This window comes from Ipomoea nil, unplaced genomic scaffold, assembly GCF_001879475.1.
Source record: "Ipomoea nil cultivar Tokyo-kokei standard unplaced genomic scaffold, Asagao_1.1 scaffold2144, whole genome shotgun sequence".
Taxonomy (NCBI): domain Eukaryota; kingdom Viridiplantae; phylum Streptophyta; class Magnoliopsida; order Solanales; family Convolvulaceae; genus Ipomoea; species Ipomoea nil.
In genome coordinates, this window is record NW_017618572.1 from 2987880 (window position 1) to 2998437 (window position 10558).

Sequence of the window (10558 nt, forward strand, 5' to 3'; positions counted from 1 at the left end):
TATCAATCATTAATAATAATCATCACCAATCATTAATACACAATAATATGGGGAAACCCTAAGGGGGAATCATAACTATGAAAATAGGTTTTGTTGAGACATGGGTTACCTCTTAGCCTTAATTAATTCCTTGGCTATGAAGGATCTTTCTTTAAGCTTCCTTGCTTTCTTGATTTCTCCTAAGGGGATTCTTGGAGCTCTTTTGGGGTGGTGGGGCGTTAGACTTGTGGGAGGAGTTCTATGTGCTTCCTAAGTTCCCTATTTATAGATCTAGGGATCTTATTTAGGGTCTAATCCTATTGGGATTAGGGGTTGGGTTTATATAGGAGGGCCCATGGGCTACGGTGGGCCTTTTTCCCTAATTAATCATTATAATTTATTCTTTCTCTTGGGCTATTATTTAATTAATTAATTGGTTTTAGGACTCGTAACACGGGGTGTTACATATTCAACCCTTCTCTTCCTACCACAGCACAGAGAGACACTTCTGCCCCTTGTCCCTCATCTGGTCCTTCATTCTCAGGAACATCATCTTCCTCCCCTTCTATAATGTTAAATGTAGGGCTCTTACATCTATGCCCTGGTTGCCAGGTATCAAAACACCTAAAGCATCTTTTCTGTTCTTTTAACTGATTTCTGAATTGGTTCACTTCTGGGCTTCTAGATGCAGTGGATTGGGTGGAGAGTGTGGGTTTAGTGTTTAGGTTGGTGGGTGAGGGGTGGTTAGACTGGCTATTTTGGTTTCTGTTAGGGTGAGTGGCTTTTGCATTCCAGGATGATGTTTTCAAGTTATCAGTAGTCCTTAGGCCCTTCTCATACTGCCTAGCAAGCCAAATGGCATCCTCCAATCTTCTAGGTCTGGATGTTCTTACAAAGCATCTTAAATTTTGTTTTAGCCTGGCAATGTAGTTTTCCATGAAATAGGCCTCAGTTAAATAAGGATGGGTCTGAACAAGCAGGCTCTTGAATTCCTCATACTCATCAGTGAACTCATCTACACTCCCATTCTGTTTGAGGGCTGCAAAATCTTCCATGAGGGAGATTCCACTGTCCCCAAATCTCTTGCACACTGCCTCTACAAAGTAAGGCCAGAGAAATTCCCCCCTCAAGCTATGCATGTAGCTATCAAACCACAGACCTACCCTCCATGTCAAGTGTATGTATAATAGATTTGGGACCTCAGCTCTGGGAATGTGGGATAGTATAAAAAACTTCTCACATCTAATGATCCATTGTCTAGGGTGAGAGTAGTCAAACACAGGGAATTCACTCTTGTACCTCATGAAGAACTCTTGGTTCTGGGCAGGTGGTGCTGGCCTTCCTTCCAGAACCCTTCTCACTGGGTGAGGTTGTCTGTCCATGGGTGCCTCAGGTACAGGAGGTTCCTCTTCCAGTCCCACCTCATCTTCTCCTTCCTGGACTGGGGCTTTGTCAGGTCTTCCTCCCAACCCAGCACTTGGTTCTCCTGGGTATTGGCCTTGTACTGATGATTGGCCAGGGGAGTGAGCAAACACTGGAGGTACTGGTCTGTTCAGTCGAATGAGTTGCATCAGTTCTTCCTTTAATCCGCCAAACTGAGAAGCCAAATTATTCAGCTCAGTGGTAAGGGTTCCCACCTGAGTGGCCAGGATGTCCACAGAATCCTGTGAAGCTTGGAAGCTGGTATCTATCCTGCTGTTTGCCTCCATGACTGAAGCTTCGAGCTTCCTGATTCTTTCGTCCATGGTGAGCTCTGATACCACTTGCAACACTCCTTAGAGTTCAACAGAAAAAGAAGAGCAGAGATTGAGAGAATTTAGGGAGAGAAGAGAGAAGAATTTAGAGAAAGCAAAAATGATGGTTGTTATTCAGCATAAAAAACCCTTCTACAATCATCTACTCAATTTAAACAAGCCAAAAGGAAACAGCTAAGCAATCCACTCTCCAAGTATTCCGGATCGCAAAACTAACAAAACGATTTTGACAGCAGTGGTAAAACGACGTCGTCTGATTGCCTTTCCAACTTATTCCAACGACTCCGCAAACGACGTCGTCTGATGCCCTTTTAAAACGATTTAACCTTCCACTTATCCAACGACGCTGTTTTGGTCTTCTTCTTCAATTACTTCCATTGATACTGCCATTTTTCCTCCCTCCTTCCTCATTCTAACTTTCCTCCTTCTTTTCCCACTGGATGAATTATTGATGTCAGTGTCTAGGGCCGTTACAGGATCGAGCTTGATTTGTTGTTGACAACAATTTTGATCTTGGTTTTCTTAATTTTTTCATTTCTAATTTGTGTTTTTAGGTTCCAAGATGCTTTAAGGAGTCATCAAGCGAATGCGATCTACAATCCTTATATCAATGGCAGAGCTTCAAGTATGATTAGACATGGCTTAAATGGGTCGGCGACTGAGAGGACTTTTGGGGTAAATATTTATGAATCGCACGATAATAACAACGTTAATAGTAATCATAGTCATAATCCTCTCAGCTCTGATTATTTCCGGACGGCGGCGGTGATTTCACGGCAATCTGCGGCGTGCAAAAAACATGGAGAATGAGAAGCTCTAGCAGGCTCACTTCTCCCCAGCTCAAAGTGTTTTGGCTTCTCATCAATTTGGAAGTTCTTTGGCAAAACAGATTCTCCAAAAGAAATTGCAGTTAGACAGAGGGAGAGATCCTCCGGCGATGACACTTGCATTTCTTATGTGCATGATGTCGGAGTTAATTAGTTGAAGATATGCGAGCTTCATCTTCCCAAAGACAAGTTAATATATTTTCTGTTGAAAGCAGTTCTTTGGTTACTGCACCTGGTGCAACTTGCATTTCTTTATGTTGAAGGAAAATACGAGAAAACAGTGGTGGAGCCAGGATTTACGTTGAGTGGGGGCGAAAACGCAAAAGTAAAAAATGAATTAAAAAATGTTCAAATGCGAATAAATTTGTTAAACAACAATATGCTAACTAACATTAAATAATTATTCCAAATAAATAAACAACTATATCAACTAACATTAACGATTTTTTAGCAAATGTATTCGTCCTTAGTAATTAACATAACTATTAAACAACTACATCATTACAAATGGAAGGTAACTAAAAAAACAATTCTAGGATTCAAACTGCTCACCTTTCACTCAAATTATAAGGTCAAATAATGGCCTAACCATCTCAACCAAGCCTAACTTTGTTTAATTGTTGGTATGTTTAATATATATTCAGTTTATATGGAGTAGGGCAGTGGGGGCAGCAGCCCCCACTGTCCCCATTGTGGCTCCGCCACTGCGAGAAACGTATGTTGCACATGCGTCTCTCATATTTCACGCAAAAAAAGAAAAAGAAAAAAAAAAGATTATCATAAATTTAAGAAATTCTTTTGGACTTCGTTTGCGTAGTGGTTTGCACATAATCTTAAAGCCTTGGAAGAGGAACAAAGAGGTCTGCTGGCCTGACTACTACATGTTGGTCTATCTAGATGGCTAGGAACGATAAAGTCCGGAACAACATCACCATCTCCTCCAATATCATATATAGTGGAAAAGACAAAAGCCAACCTCAGAAGCTGGAATGAAGCAAACCTACCACCCATTCTAGTTATATAGATGAGAACTAATAGAATTGTATTGAATGAGATAATTACAATATTACAGATTACAGGTATATATAACAAGAGAGTCTTAGGGAGACTGGGATTGAGAGTCATAATCTAACTCAAATACATAGAAAATCTAAGAACATGTAGAGCTTTAGTAAAGATATCTGCCAATTGATCATTAGTTGAAATCAAATTATCCTCTATATCTTCATTCGCAACTGTGTCTAGTTGAAATAAAATTAACCTCTATATCTCCATTCGCAACTTTGTTTCTAACAAAGTGATAATCAATTTCTACATGCTTAGTACGAGCATGAAAAATAGGATTGGCACACATGTATGTAGCACCAAGATTATCACACCATAGTCTGGGAGTAGACACACTAGTCACACCAATTTCACGCAGTAGAGAGAGAATCCAAATTACCTCAGCACAGACATCTACTAAAGCTTTATATTCAGCCTCAGCACAGACATCTACTAAAGCTTTATATTCAGCCTCAGTACATGATCTAGCAACAGTTCTTTGCTTCTTACACACCCATGATATAAGGTTGGAACCAAGAAAAACAACATACCCACTAGTTGACTTACGATCCTCAGGACAGCCAGCCCAATCAAAATATGAAAAAGCATGTAATTCTCTGGATACTGACTTTCGTATTCACGGACCATAAGTAGTAGTTCCCTTTACATACCTCAGTACACGTTTCAATTGGCTCCAATGAGAGACCGTAGGAGCATGAATGTGTTGACAGAGTTGGTTGACTACAAAGGATAGATCTGGACGAGTAACCGTAAGATACTGTGAAGCTCCAGCCAAACTCCTCTACTATGTAGCATCATCATATAAATTGGCGTTAAAAGCAATGGTTTTCGAAGCAGATATAGGAGTAGTTAAGGGTTTATAGTCCGTCATGCCAGCACGTTTTGAGATATCAGTCATGTATCGTTGTTGAGAAAACAAAATTCCATCACCATATTTAACAGTTTCAATCCAAAGAAAAAAAATCAGGTGCACCAAGATCCCTAATCTTGAATGTAGAGGATAATGTTGTCAGTAAAGTACTGACAAGATTTTGATCATTGCCCATTACAAGAATATCATCAGCACACTAGAACATAAATGAAGCCTGAACCTTGCGAGTAGTAAAATAAAGATACATCTGTTTTCGAAGCTTTAAACCCTGCTGTCATAAGAAACACATGCAATCAATTAAACCAATCTCTAGGAGCTTGTTTTAATCCATATAGAGAACGTTTTAATAGGCAAACATAATTAGGGAACTTCTTATCAATATATCCAGGTGGTTGTTTCATATAAACGGTTTCATACAATTTCTCATTCAAAAAATCCTCTATTTAGTATGTACATAATTGTATAATAGAATATACATAACCTCCTAACATAATACACATAATCTTAACATAATACATAATACACATAAACTCTTAACATAATACACATGAACTATTAACATAATACACATAAACTCTTAACATAATACACATAAAATATTAACGTAATACACATAAACTCTTAGGGCACACAATGCATTGTGCACCCTGGTGCACGATATAATTTGCCTCTTCTTTCTTGCAGGATTAGAGTTTCTTGCTGGAGACTCCAATTCGCATGGAAAGAGAGTCTGGAGCTTTTATTCCTGGAGGTAAACATAATGTAACTTATAAAAACAATAATCAGGGAAGGAAAAAATAGCATGGTTAAGGGGTTTCGAACTCAAAAGCGTTGAGGGCAGAGAGCCGAAGACGCCTAGGGCAGAGAACCGGAACCAGAGAGGCTGCGAGACTGGGAGAGACGATGAGAGCATCGAGGCAGAGAGCAGAGACCCCGAGGAAGGAGAAGCTGGGGCTGCGAGACAGTGAGTGACGATGAGAGAAGTGAGAGGCTGATAGAGTGGCGATGGGTGTGGGCGGCTGAGAAGATCGGTAAAGATTATTATTTTACCTTTAATTTAGATTTAGATTAATAATTGTTTGGTAGTAATATGTGTTAATAAAATAGTCTGATAAAGTGCAGTGTGAGGTTTTGTTGTTGGAGGATCTAACGCTGATTTGAACAAATTCCTTAAAGAAACTTTGATTTCATTTTTGGCTAATCTGGATGGTGGAAAGCCGGTCAGCTTAGTGTCAAGTGAAGAACAAGGAGGCGGGAATGGTAGTATGGCACATGGGGAAGGCAGTTGCCAAACTTCCCCGGCCCCATTGATTTTTCTTATGGTACTACACAACATTTGCTTCAATGGCGCAGGTGAGATTATTATTTGTTTGGATGTCTGCCTCTATCTCCATTTTCAAACTTGAAGGGCGCAATCATGTTTGCCAATTCAATCACGGAAGATGAGAACCTGTAGAATTGTTTTTTCTTTTTTCTTTTTTTTTTTTAAAAAAAAAAATTTGAGGTGGTAGTATCTAGGGGTGTGCACGGATGGGTTTCAGACTGATCGGATAGTCGGGGGACTCATCCGAACGGATAGCGGATGTGTATTTTTAACCCCATTCCATTTTTTTTAAGAAATTCGCCGGATAAATGAGTTAATAAATCCAACCCGATATTCGACTGTCCGTCGGTTAAGTCGGATACATGTGAATATTTAATAAACAACAAAATTGATTTTTTTTTAAAAGAGCTTATTTGAGTACAAAGTCGAATTTTTTAAAAAAAAAACTTCAAATTTCTAATAGATATTAACTAAACTACTAAATAAGTACTAAGTACTAACATACAATCATACAATCATACATTCATACATCAAAACTCAAAAGCACTAAAGCAACATTTATTCAAAAATACAAAATACTGAAATACAAGTAAACCAAATGACCAAATTACAGCTTTAATGCTTAATTAGTAATTACAAAGCACAGTATTGAGTATTCCAGTGAAAATACAAAAGCACATCAAGACATGGCACAACTACAGTCTGCAAGATCCACAACCTATGCCCTAATATGCTATTTGCTAATCAACATACCAACTAATACTCTATTCCTCTTGAATAAAATTAAAAGGTAAGAAAGTAAGTAAACTTGAGAATTGTGAATATAGTAACAAAACATATAAGTTCAAACAGAAATGAATTATGAGTTATGACTTATGATTGGGACAACGGGTGCTCAGATTGCTTATTTATAAATCATGTTAGGGTTGGGGGCAAATTGCCTATGAGTTATGGATTGACCACTGTTCAGGGCAACATACCAAACCCAATCCCTAAATCCTAGATTTCAGAGAACATGGTGGAAGCATCATCATTGCACAATTAGTCTTTTACAAGCATCAAAGAGAGAATGAGGGATAGAGATTGAGAGATATACCAGACATCATTTAACTCATTGAGTGCTTGAGGCAAATTTATACCTACAGAGTTAATGTAATTTACAGCCATACTGAAACCTCAAACCTGGGGCAGTCCTTAGCCATTGAGGCAATAAACCTTCCAGCCAGGGAGGCATCAGGTTCCAAACTTCCAGAACCAGATCTAATGTTCCATTACTCACCAAACTTTCCAGACAAGCAGTCAAACAAATCTAAGAAAATTTAGAATGGAATAACTCAAATAAGTAAAATAACATTACATGTATTGTGGGTAGAGAACTAACTCTAGTATTAACTCCAATTCCTCCATTTCACAAATCTGCAAAAAACAATTACAGTTGTAAATGTAACAAATGTGAAACACCGAAACTGAAAAACTAATAGCAAAGTAAAGTTACAGTTTAGGAGTTTACCTTTTTCAAATTTCTCAACTTCATCTATGTTTTCTTCAACTTTGAGTGGTTGGTTGGTCAACCTTAGTCAATCTTGTGCACAAATCAATGCCTCGAAAATTTTTGGAGTAAGAGAACTCCTAAATGCATCAAGAACTCTCCCACTGTTACTAAATGTTGATTCTGATGCAACTGTTGAAATGGGAACATCAAGTGTATCCCTTGCCATTTTAGACAACACAGGGAATCTTCCACCATTTACCATCCACCATCTCAAGAGGTCAAAGTCACCATCCTCCTCTACAATTCCCTCACTCAAATACACTTCCAACTCTGTTTTCTTGGCAGCCAATTCACTAGACCCCAATCTTTGTTTTTTTAACTGAGATTTTAACAAAGCTTGGGGCCTCCCAACAGAAATAGGATCACCAACAGAAACAGAAGGAGCAGAATGTTGAACAGAAACAGGATCACCAACAGAAACACAAGGATCAGACTGGACAGGGAAACTTGCAACATAATTAGCATACAATTCCTTAAGGCCATTCATCACATTCTCAAACAAGAGCTTACCAACCACATCACCATATAATTGATTAAACTGATATGACATGTACTCAGTCATGTTCCTAGGGTCCAATATATTTCCATAAAAGATCAAAAAGTTCATCTTGGAAGGATCACCCCAGTATTTATCAAACTTAGCCTTCATATTCTTTCTCATAAGATTAACAGATTCAGATTCAGCTCCCACCAGATCTTTTAATATGCAAGATAAATCAGAAACTTCAGAGAAGAATGTATTTGAAGTTTCATACAAAGACCCTCATATCCTAACAGTCATTTCATAAAATGATTTAAGAAATTTCACCAATCCCTTTACAGTTTCCCAATCCTTTTCATCAGGTATATTCACTTTCCCACCCAAGTAAATGAAGAGTCATGATCTTCATATGCTTCAAACACTTTCTCATAGAGCAAAGCAGCATGCAACATCATATAGCACTACACCAAACCAGGCATTTAGCGACGTTTTTTTTTTTTTTTTTTTTTTTTTTTTTGCGTTTAGCGACGGTTTCAAACCGCCACTAGTATGTTTAGCGGCAGTTATTCAACCGTGTCTAAATAGTGTGTCGCGAAGCATTTAGCGGCGATTTTCAACAACCGCGGGAATTAATGGAAAACTCATTTAGCGGCGGTTTTGGGTGCATTTAACGGCGGTTACAAAACCGCCGCTAAATATATATATATATATATATATATATATATAGCGGCGATTACAAAACCGCCGCTAAATTTATTCAAATATATATATATATATATATATATATATATATATATATATATATATATATATATATATATATATATTATTTTTGAATAAATTTTAGTGGCAGTTAGTAAGTGTTGCTAAATATTTTTCTTGATTTATTTTTTAAAATATTAGAGGCGGTTATTAAGTGTCACTAAATAATTTTTTGTTTTCATAATTAAGTGTCGTTAAATGTTTTATAATTACATTATTATATTTTTATAATTATTATTTAATTATATTTCTTCAAAAATCTTTATATTCAAATGCGTATTGCAATCACAAATAAACTCTATGTACCCATTTAATTGAAAAAAATCAATTGTAACTAATATTTATCAAATAATAATATTCAAAGAAGTAGCTTCCTCAGCTTAACATTTCTTCCATGGTCTTTAACTGTAATGCATTTTCATTCCCTGACAGTTCAAAACATCATTCTTCAAATGCAGATACAGGCAGCCTTTGGTGGATAGACCAACATAATCTACAATCTCAGTCCTTGACATCTTTAAAACCTCTGGTCATATTTATGAAGTTCTGCATTCACTTTCTCCTCATCCCACATAAACCCTTGAATGTATGTTCTACAAGGAAGATTAAACATATTCAATAATTTAGGATCTTTAATCCATTAGTAAGTTGTGTAAGAAGTTTGCTGGTGAAAGCAACAGAGGTAATCACCTGAACCCACTCAAAATAGCTGATAGTAACTCCACCTGAGTTTGCATAGATGTCTGGTAAAATCACAACTCCTTTCTTTGCTAAAATCTGTGGAATACATTACACTTATCTTCATTTATCAATGGGTTTGAAATTCTTATTACACCTTGATCCTACACTACCCAAACACAAAACCAATGATATAACAATGGTGAAAACTTAACAGCAAGATTTTTTTTAGCTACGATTAAGATCATCTTTGTTAGAATATACATTTATTTTAGCTGAGTTTTAGGGGCGGTTAAAAGAACTGCCAATAAAATATACATTAAATTAAAAATAAATTAACATTTCTTAAGTTTAAGTACAAAATTAGTGGCGGTTTCTATAACCGCCTCAAAATAGTTATTTAGAGGCGGTTATAAATAATCGCCGCTAACTATATGTCACTAAAAAGCTGATCTGTTGTAGTGTAGGTTGAGTTCCACCTAGTAGGAACATCAAGAACCAAAGAGTTTTTTGCTTCCACCCCAATTAAGTCAACAAGGTCTCTAAATTTTTGGAGCCTAGAATGAGAGTTTCTCATATACCTCACACAGTCCTCAAATTAACCCTCTCATCAGAATAAATCTTCAGAATATCCCTATTCACAGTCCATCTTGAGGGAATTTTGAACCTAGGACAACACACAAGAACAAACTTCCTAAAACCTTGACCCTCAACAAACCTAAAGGGTAGCTCATCAAAAATAAGCACGCACACACGCACACGCACACGCACACGCACACACACACGCACACACACATGCACACGCGCACCGCATGCGCACGCGCACACGCACACGCACACGCACACGCACGCGCACGCGCACACGCACACGCACACATATATACAATTATGATAACTAATCAACATATTTATTTCATTAAAAAAATTATAAATGATTAAAGCTTACATATAATAAAACTTTACACATAAAATTTATCTAGTATCATAAAATAACTTCAATATTTATAATCTTTAGTTTGTGCAACGCACGGGTGGCATACTAGTAATTACGATTAATTTGAAGATAATTATTATTATTTATAATTATTACAATTAATTTGAAGATAACACACACACACACACACTTAAGGTATATAACTAGAGAACAAAATAAATTATCATTTCTGTTCTTTCGTGTAATCAATATATATATATATATATATATATATATATATATATATATATATATATAGATAGAGAGAGAGAGAGAGAGAGAGAGAGAGAGA

General features: G+C 36.9%; 1 long non-coding RNA gene across 1 annotated transcript; it reads right to left on the bottom strand.

Annotated features, from left to right (window-relative positions):
- Positions 1 to 279: 279 nt before the first annotated feature.
- On the bottom strand, positions 280 to 9735 carry LOC109148723. Its single transcript, XR_002048850.1, has 3 exons — positions 9653 to 9735; positions 1401 to 1408; positions 280 to 290 (listed from the first exon to the last, which is right to left on the bottom strand). It is a non-coding gene; the product is annotated as an uncharacterized LOC109148723 (long non-coding RNA).
- Positions 9736 to 10558: the final 823 nt, after the last annotated feature.